General features: G+C 39.6%; 1 pseudogene across 1 annotated transcript in view; it reads left to right on the top strand.

Annotated features, from left to right (window-relative positions):
• Window positions 1-14,685, top strand: part of LOC307102680 (vacuolar protein sorting-associated protein 26C-like) — a 191,737-nt pseudogene that overhangs the window by 164,234 nt on the left and 12,818 nt on the right. The gene's annotated exons all lie outside the window — the stretch shown is intronic.

Below are 14,685 nucleotides of genomic sequence, written 5' to 3'. Positions count from 1 at the left end.
TCCTGATGCTAAATCCAGGCTCTAATGTAGACATTGCACAATTCACTTAGGCTCTTTTCACTTAACTTTCTTCTTCTGCATTATGGAAATAATTTAAAATATTTAACTCTGAGGCCAATTTTATATTATATCTTAGCAGAATACATGTGTATATTTTTAAAAGTTATGTCAAGGATAGTCTTTTTTTTTTCAACTTTATTGAGGTAAAGTTGACAAATAAAATTGAATGTATTTAAAGTGCACAATGTAATGATTTTACATATATATACTAGAGGCCTGGTGCATGGATTCGTGCACCAGTGGGGTCCCTCAGCCTGCCTGCAGGGATTGGGCCAAAACTGGCTCTCCGACATCCCCCAAGGGGTCCCAGATTGTGAGACCCCTCCTGCAGGCCCAGCCCCCAGGACCTGGATGCCCACTGGTCCCTCTTCCCTCCTCTCTGCTGCAGGTGAACCAGATTTGGGGCTGACAGCAACCTAACCCAAGGCTGATTCCGTGAGGAATTGGGCTCCCTCCTCTACTGGTCAGAGCATCTGTCCCCTGGTGGTCATTGTGCATCATAGCTACTGGGCAAACAGTCAAATGGTCAGGCAGTCGCTTAGGTTTTTATATATATATATGTTATGAAATGGGTACCACAAACCACATATCCATCACCTCACATCGTTTCCTTGTTGTTTTCTTTTTTGAGGTAAGAATACTTAACATCTATACTCTTAGCCAATTTGAAGTATACAATACAATGGTGTAAATATAGCCACCATGTTGTACATTAGACCCTCAGAACTTATTTATATTATAACTTAAAGTTTGTACCCTTTGACCAACATCTCCCCATTTCCTCCACTCCCAAACCCCTGGCAACTACCATTCTACTCTCTGTTTCTATGAGCTTAACCTTTTTTTTGTAGATTCCACATATAAGTGATACTATTCAATATTTGTCTTCCTGTGTCTAGTTTATTTTACTTAGCATAATATCCATGTTTTTGCAAATGGCAAGACTTCCTTATTTTTATGGCTGAATATTATTCCATTGTTTATATATACACCTCATTTTCTTTATGCATTGATGTGTTGATTAACAATTAGGTTGTTTCAACATCTTGGCTATTGTGAATAATGTTGCAATAAACATGGACATGCAGATAGCTTTTTAAAAAAGTTATCTTTATTGTTGAAAGTATTACAGATGTACCCCTTTTTTTCCCATTGACCCTCTCCTCTCTACCCTACCCCTCGCTTCCAGCCTTCACCACACTATTGTCTGTGTCCATGGGCTATGCATATCTACCTAATAAAAGAGTAACATGCTAATTGACCGTACCTTCACGACGCCCACCAGCCAATCATGAGTGAGTATGCAATTAACCCAACAAAGCTGGTGGTTAATTTGCATACACAGGCGCCGAGTGGCTGGGGGCAGGGTGGGACGCCTGAGTCATTGCTATGGTGACGATGCAGGCGTTCTGCACCACCCCAGCCACTCTGGGCCTCTGGGAAACGTGGGAAGGCGGAAGGGCAGCTTCGGCCAGAGCGAAGGCGCTGCTGGCAGCCAGAGGAAGGAAGGCCCATTCTTGCATGAATCTTCATGCATCAGGCCTCTAGAAAGCATATAAGTTCCCCAGTTAATCTCTCCCCACCCACTCCCCTCCCCCAGCCTGCCCTCTGAGATTTGTCAGTCTGTTCCATGCTTCTATGTCTCTGGCACTATGGAAAACAGTGTGGAGTTTCCTCAAAAAATGGAACTGCCATTTGACCCAGTGATCCCACTTCTATAAATATATCCTAAATAATCCAAAACACCAATCAGAGAGAATATATGCACCCATATGTTCATAGCAGCACAATTTACAATAGCTAAGATCTGAAAACAGCCCAAGTGCCCATCAGTAGATGAGTGGATAAAAAAGCTGTGGCACATCTATGCCATGGAGTACTATGCAGCTGAAAAAGAAAAAGAAGGATCTCTTATCCTTTGAGACAGCATGGAGGGACCTGGATTGTATTATGCTAAGCAAAATAAGCCATTTAGAGAAAGACAAGTATCACATGATCTCACTCATATGTGGAACCCAATGAACAAAATATACTGATGAACAGATAGCTTTTTGAAATACTGATTCCATTTCTTTTGGATGTATACCCAGATTACTATATATATTTGCTACTTCTATTTGTGAATCCCCAATACTGTTTTTCATAGTGACTGTGGCAATTTACATTCCTCCCGGTAATGCACAGGGTTCCTTTTTCTCCATTCTCTTGCAAACTAACATTTGTTATCTCTTGTTTTTTTAAAATGGCCATTCTAACAGGAAGTGACAGTTCATTGTGTTTTTGATTTGTATTTCTATGATAATTAGTTATGTTGAGCACCTTTCCATGTGTCTTTTGATCATTTAGATCATTTATACATCTCCTTTTTAAAAAGTCTATTCAGGTCATTTACCTATTTTTAAAATTAGGATATTTATTATTTTTGCTATTCAGTTGTATGAGTTCCTTATGTATTTTGGAATTAATCCATATCAGATATATGTTTTTCAAATACTTTCTCCCATTTCCTAGATTGTCTTTTCATTTTGTTTATTGTATTCTTTGCTGTGTGAAGCATTTAGTTTGATATAGTCTGACTTGTTTAATTTTGCTTTTGATGCCTATGGTTTTGGTGTCATATCCAAGAAAATCGTTGCAAAAACCACTGTCAAGGAACTTTTCCCCTATGTTTTTTTTCTGGGAGTTTTATGGTTTCAGGATTTACATTTATGTGATTAATTCATTTCAAGTTGATTTTTGTGAATGGTGTAAGATAGGGGTCCAGTTTCATTCTTTGGCAAGTGGATATTCAGTTTTCCAATACCATTTAATGAAGACACTATTTGTACCATTTTGTGTGTTCTTGGTGCCCATGTCAAAGATTAGTTTTCCATATATGTATAGATTAATTTCTGGGTTCTCTGTTCTGTTTCATTCATCTATGTGTCTGTTTTTATGCTAGTACCATACTGTTTTGATTATTGTAACTTTGAAATATAGTTTGAAATTAGGAAGTGGGATGCTTCCAGGTTTGCTCTTCTTCTCAAGCTTGCTTTAGCTATTCTGAGTCTTTTGTTGTGCCACATGAATTTTAAGATTTTTTTTCTATTTCCATGTACAAATCTTTGGAATTTTTATAGGGATTGTATTGAACCTGTAGATTGCTTTGGACAGTGTGGATACTTTGACAATATTAATCTTTCCAAACCAAGAACACAGTTTATATTTTCATTCATTTGTGTTTTGTTTAATTTCTTTCATTAATATCTTACAGTTTTCAGTGTATAGGTCTTTCACCTACTTGATTACATTTATTCCTCAATATTAGATTGGTTTGGATGTTATTTTAAATGGAATTGATTTCTTAATTTTTCTTTCAGATAGTTATTAATGTATAGAAATTCAAATGATTTATGTATGTTGATTTTGTATCCTGAAACTTTAGCAAATATGTTTTCACCTCTAACAGTTTTTTGGTACAGTCTTTAGGATTATCTATATATAAAGCCATATCATCTTCAAATAGATCATTTAATTTCTTCCTTTCTTATTTAAATGGGTTTTATTTCTTTTTCTTGCTTAATTGCTCTGGGTAGGGCTTCTAGTACTGTATTGAATATAAGCAGCAAGAGTGGACATCCTTGTATTGTTACTGGTCTTAAAGAAAAAGCTTTACACTGTTGAGTAGAATATTAGTTGTGGGCCTATCATATGTGACCTTTATTATGTACATTTTTATTTATTTATTTATTTATTTTTATTTTATTGATTTTTTACAGAGAGGAAGGGAGAGGGATAGAGAGTTAGAAACATCAATGAGAGAGAAACATCGATCAGCTGCCTCCTGCACACCTCCTACTGGGGATGTGCCCACAACCAAGGTACATGCCCTTGACCGGAATCGAACCTGGGACCTTTCAGTCCGCAGGCCGACGCTCTATCCACTGAGCCAAACCAGTTTTGGCTGTACATTTTTCTATACCAAATTTATTGAGAATTTTTAATAATGAAAGGTGTTGAATTTTGTCAAATTCTTTTACTGAATTTACTGAGATGATCATATGATTTTTATGTTTTACTAGAGGCCCGGTGCATGAATTCATGCATGGGTGGGGTCCAGCCAGCCCGCCCACCCAATGGGGGCCAATCAGGGCCGGGATTCCGGGGGAGAGGGGACATGGGAGGTTGGCTGGCCAGCCGGCAATCGGGACTGGGCCGGCCAGGGGGGGCTGTGGGAGGTTGGACGGCCCTGGCCCTGATCAGGGTGGTGGGCCAATCGGGGGTGGGACTGGCCAAGGGGAGAGGCCATGAGCAGTTGGCTGGCCAGCCCCGCCCCTGATCAGGCCTGTTGGCCAGCACAGTGCGCATCATAGCAACCGGTCATTCCAGTCGTTCTGGTCATCAGGTTGTTCTGGTTGCTTGGCTGTTATATACAGGCAGTCCTCGGGTTACGTCACACTCGACGTACATCGTTTCGTGGTTACGTCACCATCTCCCATTTATTTATAAAAAAAAAAGTTCTGTCATTTCGACGTATGTACATATGTGCTTTATGTTTTTTATTATTTATTTACTATAAGTAAAGGTCAGGAATTGTTATCTTTATTTTAAATTTTTTTTACTGTTTCACTTCATTACTGCTGTGTTTGTGCTCCATGTGAGTGACGTAGGTGCTTATGTAGGTGGGTTCCGACTTATGGTGAAAATCGTGTTACATCGTGCCATAGGAACAGATTTCCAATGTAACCTGAGGCCCTACTGTATATAGATTCCAATTAATGTGGTGTAGCACATTTATTGGTTTGCATATGTTGAACCATCTTGATCACAGGCATAAATCCCAATTGGTTATGGTGTTGATACTTTTAGTGTGCTGCTGAACTTGATTTCCTAGTATTTTGTTAAATATTTTTGCATCCATGTTCATAAGGACTGATGGCCTGGAATTTTGTTTTCTTGTAGTAGCCTTTTCTGGCTTTAGTAACAGGGTAATGCTGGCCTTATAGAATGAGTTTGGAAGTGTTCTCTTCTCTTCAATTTTTGGAAAAGTTTGTGAGGATTGGTGTTAATTCATCTTTAAAGGCAAAATATAAATAATTAAATTATTTCCCACATTCCCTCTTTGTTCTCCTGTGCTCCTTTCTTTTATGCATTGTCATTATTTCCATAACCCACAGTCAAATTTTTATTTCCATGTGTGGTTTCTTTCCCTCTATCCCCTCCACATGCTATCTATGACTAAGCCCCTATTATCTCTTGTCTGTACTCCTACAACAGCATTTTGGCAGTTTTCTTACCTCAGAGGTCATTCCCATCTCCAATCTCCCAGACTTATGGCTTTCTGATTAATATTCTTGATATCTAGAATGAGTTGTTTCCATTTATTACTCCAAAACATTCAAATGTCTTTCTATGACTTATAATAAAACCTGTACTCCTCAACTCAGTGTTCAGCCCTCTATAAAATTATGATAGACTCTCGCCTACTTAACAAACACAGTTGAATTTTAACTATGTGGCAGACTTCATTCCAGGTGCTTGGGATCCATCATGGAACAAAACAGATGCACACACCAAGCTTCCACTCTGTGGAATTTGTGTTCTAACTTTCCACTGTTTTGCCTCAGAGTCCTCTTCACACTTAACTCCAGGAAAAGTGAATCACCTCCATGCACGGCCAGTCCTTTGCTCATGCTTTTTACTCTTTCTGGAATATTATTTTGCCTCTTCCTTTATAGCAGTGGTGTAATTTTCCCTTTAAAGTACATTCCACAATATCAATAGTACCTTCTTTTTGGTGGTAACAACTGAGGAGGTCTCACTGGCATAACAGGAGTAGAGGCCGAGCATGCTGTTAAATACCCTACAACGTACAGAACAGGCCTCACAATGAGGAACTATCTGGCCGATAGTGCCCAGGTTAGAAAACACTGCTCTTGAGCCAAGTTACACCCATCCTTCAAGGTGAGCTCAAGTTTCACCTTCATGAAATGTCCATGATTCCTTCTCTCATTCCTGTTTGCTGAAACCTTCCCACTCCCTGGCTGAGTGCCCCCGTGTAGTTTTTTAGTGGCATTCATCACTTTTCCTAGGACAAGGGTGGATTTATGCTTGGTTCATCTGAGTTCTCACAGACTAGCCTAGAAGCTTAGTCCACAGCAAAAGGGAGCTCAGATATTTGTTAGATATATGAGTGGAGAATACCCAACATCTGTCTCTTCTCCCAGACTTCAGTTCCTGGGAATTTGGCAGCCTGAAAGTTCTCACTTCAGAGGGAAATGCATCTTCAGGCCCCCTGCAGGCATACCTGGCATTGAGATGCAAGAAAGACTGCCTCTACCAGCCTGAAGGGAAGGAGCCAGTGGAAAAAGAAACTAAACAAACACAGCAATAAATATGACTGTGTGCAAACAGAGGTTCCCTACAAAAATAATTGAAAGCAGGGAGGACCTGTGGTTGAATGGGAACTTGACCAATTTTATAAGTGGGTTAGGACAACTAGTAACTTCACCTGTCCTCAAAGTCCCAGTTCTAACAGTAAAGAAACCAGGAGCCACATGCAGCCACATCCAGTGGCTGGCTTCCAGCCAAGGGGCTCTGGGCTGTCCTGGACTATCTCCCAGTGAAGGCCTGAGCACAGACCCACGGCTGCTGCAAGGTTCAGGATTGCATGTCAACCATCACTCATCAACTCAACTTCTTCTGTCCAAGGCCTTGAGTTGCAGGAGGCTGCAGTGTCCTGGCAGGCCCACAAAAGTGCTGAATCTAAAGAAAATGGCCCAGTTATCTCCGGCTCCTCCTGAATCCAAATGTGCCAGATTCAGCCTTTTCCTCTCAAGCTGCTCAGAGCAGGGAGCTCTGCTATGCACCATTTTTTCTCATCTGCTTGGCAGCTGAAATGGCAAAAAGGACTGTGTAGTCCCAGCTCTGAATCCCTGAAAGCAGGCACAAGGGAGCTTTGGGGCTTTTGTAAAAAGAGTGATTGGAGTCAGGTTGGAGGAGAAGAAAATGGCTCAAAGCTCCAATCAAAGCCAAAGCCACAAAGCATTTGGTGAACACTTTACTGTTAGTCCTTTTCCACCTTGGAGTATCTGCCACTCATAAAACTTAACGCAGAATGGACCGTACAATTAACAAAATAGCATAACCAACCAACCAAGTTAGTTCTCTCATTCATTACCTAATCCTTTGTTTCCAATTCAGTGGTGAGCTAGGATACTGAGAGGATAGACAGGAAAAAACCTGCTGATATCCCCAAATCCCCACCCCTGCCCCTTACCCGGGATTCTGGAGGCTTGAGCTGGGAGAGGGTGTGCTCTCCAGAGAGGGAATGTTGGTGCGGGGCCAGGCTCCAACTCCAGGCTCTAAATTGGCCTCTCAAACAGAAATACCAGCCACAAATGTAATTGTATATGTAATACCAGCCACAAATGTAATTGTATATGTAATTTTACATTTTCTAGTAACCATATTTAAAACATATAAAAAGATTAAATTAATTTTAACAAAATATTTTATGTAATCCAATATATTGAAAATATTATCATTCTAACTTGTAATCAATATTACTGATAAGTTAATTTACATTATTTTTATCATGCTAAGTCTTTGAAATTTATTCTGTATTTTATACTTATAGAATATCTCAAATTGAACTAGCTACATATCAAATGCTCATCTATAGGACAGATCAAGAAAAATTCAGCATTTTTGCAAGGTACCAATTGGTGCCTCAGGCATTAATGTACCATGTATACAACAGGGAAATAGCACCTGAAATGGTATAATGAGATGGGAATGTTGTTTATTTATTTACTAGAACTCCTTCCAAAAGGATTACATACCACATATGCTTAGGAGATATTTTTTTAAAAGCTTATTCTAGCAAACATGAGTGTATGAGTTAGAAGTGAAAAACACCATGGAGAATGTTGGGGTAACAGTAGATTGGTGGCTGAACTCCAGCCTCACAGGGATTTCACTGACACTTGAAATTGAAAGCAACTTTTAATTATTTTTCTAGATCCAAGACAAAGGACACAGAGAGATATAACAACAGTGACTCATTTTATCATTGGAAAATTTATAATAACTTTAATGTCTAGTAAGATGTCATTAGGGAAATTGCAAATATATATATCCATGATTAAAATACTATTTAGAAACATAGGATATACCTAATATAGAATTATTAAGTGGGAGAGAAAAGCAAGATTGAGTCTAATTGCTTGTAAAGCTGAGTTCTATGTTTAATAAGTGCAAAGAAAAGAAGTGCACCAAAATGCTGCCATTGTTTTTACTAGGAAGTAGCAGTAAGGGTGATTTTTCTAAACTTTCCAATGTTGTTTTTTTTAAATATGTTTTTATTGATTTCAGAAAGGAAGGGAGAGGGAGAAAGAGATAAAAATATGAATGTTGAGAGAGAATCATTGATAAGCCACCTCCTGCTCGCCCACTACTGGGGATCAAGCCGCAACCCAGCATGTGCCCTGACCGGGAATTGAACCTTGATCTTCTGGTTCATAGGTTGATGCTCAACCTCTGAGCCACACCCGGGCAGGCTCCAATGCTTTTTTAATGAACACATTATTTTGAGGATTAAGAGAAAGGTTATAAAATAAAATAAAAAACCCCAATATGCAATGACTCACTTGCCAGAATTCCTCTTTTTGTGTAACTACTTAATTACATTTGTATAACTGTAGTGTGTGTGCCTACATAGAGATGCAAGAGTGGGTGCATGTGTGTACATGGGTATATGTGTATCTTTCTGAACCATTTCTGAGTCTGATCCCATACTAATGCTCAGTAGATATGGGGAAAGGCAACCCTCTTCCACTCTAATGTAATTATTTCTTTGAATTTTGTTAAATTGGATGAAATAACCTTTCTATAGCCATTCTGGACTCATTTCTAATCCTTACATCTCTAATTGCTTTTTGAGAGACATCTCTCGTTAACATTTTCAACTAAATGTAGAATGGTTTTCCCCTTCTCTTTAGGTGTAAATAAGACAGTACATCACCTTTGATCTCCAGGCTCTCAACCTAGAGGCAAAGAACTCAAGATAATTATGCAGTCAAAAAATTAAACCACATTACTGTCATGGCATCTAATTAAATCAGGCTGACTCCACAGCTTTTTAGAAGGTCATTTTCCAATTGCCTATTTTATATTATAGGGTTAAGAGAGAGAAAGCTGACACTGAATTCAAAGAAATTTTAAACTATTCAAGAAAATAATCCCCAAGTAATGATAAAAAATGTTTAATTTTAAAATATTTTTGACTGCAACATATTCAGCTAAGAGACCTAAGCTAAAAAGATAAGAGTTTATCAAAGAAAACCATATATATGGGAAATCTCTTTTTCCAGCAGTATGGCAGATTGGATAACCTGAGCAACCCACCCAAATAAAATAGCTCAAATACTGGATAAGAAATCTTTTCAAATATTTTTGAACATTAAGCTTGTGTAAAACTAAAATATATGCTGATCTCCAAAGTGAAGTGAAACCAGGAACTCTGAAAGTGCCCAAACCAATGTCCATCCTGGAAATGTTTGGCAAAATCTGGAATCCGTGAGCTTGTATTTTAATGACTGCACCAGGTACAGGGGGCAGAAGGGAAAGCCTAGAGCACACCAAAGGTGGGAATGAAAATGAGGTTCTCAGAAAAAGCTGGGCTCCAAAGAACTTTACCAATAGTGAACCCCCACCAAGACCGGCAAGGAAACTAACTGCCTCAGTCCTAAGATTAGAAAGAGTAAAATTAAAATAATCTCCTGGCAATTGTTAACCACAAGTTGAACTTCATGTGGATTTGAGTTCCTGTTACCTATATATTCTGAAAAACCTCAAGAGGAAAATTTAACTTGAGGTGGTCAGAGATTGGTAGTGCTCCAAAGTGACTGGTGAGGAATAAAAAAGTCCTTAGCTTCAACCCAGGCCTCAAAGAATCTCCATAGATAATAAAAATAAAAAATTAGCAGTTCACAATAAAAAATAACAAAGCACAAGAAAATAAGGTACATTCTAAGGCATTTAAATAATAAGTTAGTTATATATACAAATCCTCACTCATTGTGAGGGGAAAATCTGGCTTAAAAAAACACTGGGAGAATCTCTTGCCAATAAAACTGAATTGATTAGAAAAAACTCTTTCCCACAAAAAAAAAATTTTTCCCAAGAAAATAAAAAGCAGATGTGAGAGTATGGGGAATGTAAAATAATAAGGATATATGTTTAAGGGGCTCATGGGACATCCAAGTGAATATGTCCAGTGACATCCTATCTAATAAAAGAGTAATATGCAAATTGACCTTCACTCCAACACACTAGATGGCTGCCCCCATTTGGTCAAAGATGGCTGCCCCCATGTGGACACAAGATGGCCACCACAAGATGGCCAGCAGGGGAGGGCAGTTGTGGGTGATCAGGCCTGCAGGGAAGGGCAGTTGGGGACAATCAGGCCAGCAGGGGAGGGCAGTTAGATTTTAGAAGGTGTTAGATATGTATATTAGCTTGATTTGGGTTATGTATACAAGTCCAAATTCACCAAATTGTATACATTAAGCAAGTGTATTTATTGTGTATCCTATCTAATAAAAAAATAATATGCAAATTGACCACCACTCCAACACACAAGATGGCTGCCCCCATGTGGACACAAGATGGCCATCACAAGATGATGGCAGTTGTGGGGGGACCAGGCCTGCAGGGGAGGGAAGTTGGGGGGGACCCAGGCCTGCAGGAGAGGACAATTGGGGGGGACCCAGGCCTGCAGGGGAGGGCAGTTGGGGTGACCAGGCCTGCAGGGGAGGGCAGTTAGGGGCAATCGGGCCAGCAGCAGAGCAGTTAGGCACCTATCAGGCTAGCAGGGGAGTGGTTAGGGAGTGATCAGGCTGGCAGGCAGAAGTGGTTAGGGGCAATCAGGCAGGCAGGCAGTGAGCTGTTGGGAGCCAGCAGTCCTGGATTATGAGAGGGATGTCCGACTGCCCTCAAGGGGTCCCAGATTGGAGAGGGTGCAGGCTGGGCTGAGGGACACACACCCCCCCCATGCATGAATTTTGTACACTGGGCCTCTAGTCAGATAATAAAGGACTGAAGCTCAATTGAGGAAGTTTGGGACTGGAGACATAGCTCCAGGAGTTGAGGGCATAAAGAAAACATGGAGGCCAAAAGGATTCAACACAATATTTTTCAAGAACTGAAAGAAACAAAAAAGTGGTCAACATGCAATCCTATACTCCGTGAAAATATCCTTCATGAATAAAGGAAAAATCAAGACAATAAAACAAAGAGAATTTGTCACCAGCACACTTACCTCAAAAGAATGGCTAACGGAAATGTTCTCAATAGAAAGGAAATGATTAACGAAAAAACCTGGAATATCAGGATAAAAATATAAGAATATAGTAAGACAAAATATGGGTAAATACAATAGGTTCTGCTCTTTCTGAGTTCCCAAAATTATGTTAGATAGTCAAAGCAAAAATTATAGCACTGTCTGATATGATTCTAAAAATATTTGTAAAGCCATTACAAATTTGACAAGAAAGCAAGGAATTATGGAGATTTCTAAAATTTATATCTTTAAATAGAGGTTAATGGACATGAAAAATTAAAAGGTCCTATCATCTGTCTACTTAAAATTCTAGAAGAAGACAATAGGGTAATAAGAATGTTCTACCAATAATAGCTGAGAATTTTTCATTATTGTAATACATTAATTTTCATGGACAAGAAGCCTAACAAATATATTCTCAGACTTATTATAGTGCTATTTCATAGCATTTCTAGAATAAGATCTTAAAAGGAGAGCCAAAGAAATCATCAAAAAAATAAAGAGCAATTAAACTGACTGCTAGCCTCTCATAGCAACAATGGAAGTAAGAAGATAATAGAATAAATATCCTATCTAATAAAGAGGGAATATGCTAATTGACCATCATGTCCTCACAAAGATGGTGGCGCCCACAGCCAATAAGGAGGGCATATGCTAATTGACTGTCACACCCTCAAAGATGGCGGCACCCACAGCCACAAGATGGCGGTGCCCAGTCCCCTCAACCCCACTGGGGCAGCAGGCTCATGGCACAGCTGGGCCCACCCCCGGCGGGTCCAGCTGCTCCACGTGCCTGCCTCCGGAGTCCCCCAGTCTCCTCAGCCCCCGAGCCGCCCAGGGCCAGCCCGAGGCTCAGGCAAGCCTCAGATGGTGGCTTCCCAGCCACCCAGGGCCGCCCGAGGCTCAGGTAACTAGGGTCAGCCAAGGCTTGCGTTGCCGGCAGTGGCAGCAGTAGAGGTGTGATGGGGGCATTGACTTCCCCTGATCATTGGGTCACCTCCTACCCCTGAGGGCTCCCAGACTGTGAGAGGAGGCAGGCCGGGCTGAGGGACCCACCCTCCAGTGCATGAATTTTCATGCACCGGGCCTCTAATATTTAATAAGTTGAAAGAAAATAATTGTTGACCTAGAATTCTATAACCAAAAAACTGCCAGTGAAGAGGAAAAACAAAATATTGAGATAAAAATTAAAGATTTGTCACCAAGACATTCTTGCTAACTTAAATTCTAAAGGATGTACTTCAAATAGAATAAAAATGATCACAGATAGAAGATCTGAGATGCAAGAAGGAATAGTGAGCAAATATTCAGGTGAGCATGAAGGTAAATTAAAGCAAGCATTGACTCTATCAAACAATAATGAAAATAAGTGTGCTAAAATAGGCCAGCAGTAAAATATTGAAAATTATAGTATATGAGTTGAAATGGAGATAATAAGAGTTAATGCATTTCCAGGTCCTTATATTACTAAAAAAGAGTAAATAATGTAAACATACAAATATTTAAAATTTAATTATGGAAAATGATAAATCAGATAAATGCTAACAAAAAAATCTGGAGTAGCTATATTAATATCACAAAATATAGAGTTTATGGCAAAAGGCATTTCTAGGAATAAAGAATGTAACTTAAAAATTATTAAAAGCCTCAATTAACCTCAATTTTAAATTCTTATGCAATGAATAACATAGCCTCAAATTATGTGTGTAGAAAGTGACAAATCTACAAAGAAAAATTGACAAGCCCACATTTATAGTGGGAGACTTTATTCTTCTTTCAGTACTTGGTAAATTAAGAAAACAAACAAAATCAGAAAGGATATAGAACTTGGAACAGCACAATAAATAAACTTGTTCAAATAGATAGTATGTAACATTCAAAAACATGAAGCACTTATGAAAATTTATCATATGCTATATCTCAACATATTTCAAAGAATCAGTATTATACAGAGCAAATTTAATGATCATTTAAACTATGAATGAATAACAGAAATAAGATGCAATTACATGCTGTTTACAAATTTAGAAGTAAAAGGATGGAAAAATATACCATGAAAACACTAATCGAATGACAACTGTAGAGGATATATTAATATTAGACAAAGTAGTATTTAGGGCAAGATGTTTTACTAGATAAAGAGAGACATTTCATAATGACAAAAAGATAAATGAATAGGACCGTACAGAAATCATAAATTGGTATACATATAAAATACTTAGTTTGAAAATATAAAAAGCAAACAACAGAGCTAAAAGGAAAAATGGATTCTTTTTCAATCATAATTGGAGATTTTCTTCATGAGTATACTGTTTAATGGATTTACAGAGAGTAAACACACCCTGTTCAGAAAGAGAACACTTTTTGTACTACAGAAGCTCCCATCAAACTCCTACCCAGTCAACTCTCCCTCCTTTGATTTTTTAACTTGACTTTATTTCTTAGAGCAGTTTGAGGTCCATAGCAAAATTGAATGGAAGGTACCGAGATGCCTGTGTACTCTTCCTTTGCTCCACACATTCATAGCCTCCCACATTATCAACTTCCCCCATCACAGTGGGACATTTGTTAGCAATAGATGAACCTACACTGATGCATCATTGCCACCCAAAGTCCATAGGATTACATTGGATTCATTCTTGGTATTGTATATTCTATGGGTTTGGACAAATGTATAATAAAATGTATCCATTAAAGTATCATACACAATAGTTTCACTGCCCCCCAAATCCTCTGTGTTCTGCCTATTCATCCCTCCCTCCTCTAATTCCTGGCAACCACTGATCTTTTTTTTTTTTAATCTTTATTGTTCAAAGTATTAGAGATGCTCCCTTTTATCCCCTCATTGCCCCTCTCCACCCAACTCCCACCCCAGCCTTTACCACCCTAATGTCTGTATCCATAGGTAATGCATATCCTACCTAATAATAGACAAATATGCAAATTGACCGTACCTTCGCTATGCCCACGATTGGCCAGGAGGCGTGGGGGGGCGGGACTCGGGGTGGCCGCGCTGGCGACGCGAGGTCAGCATCTGCGCCATGGCTGTGCTGCGGCATAGAAGGAGCCTCTGGGGCAGCGAGCCCACGTCCCACCTTGGACCATCAAAAGCGGGGGAGCTGGGTGCCTGTCCGCTCGGCACCAGGCCTTTCAGAAGCCTCCGGCGCTGCGGAGGCTTCTGAAAAGCCTGGTGCACCAGTGGTCAGGCATCCAGCTCCCCCAAGATCGAAAGCGGGGAGCTGTGTGTCCACTCCGGCACCAGCAGACCCCCTGCCATCAAAAGCGGGGAGCAGGCTGCCAGC

Source organism: Cnephaeus nilssonii (genome assembly GCF_951640355.1).
Source record: "Cnephaeus nilssonii genome assembly, chromosome: 7".
Taxonomy (NCBI): Eukaryota; Metazoa; Chordata; class Mammalia; order Chiroptera; family Vespertilionidae; genus Cnephaeus; species Cnephaeus nilssonii.
This window is presented reverse-complemented; position numbering and strand designations above follow the sequence as displayed.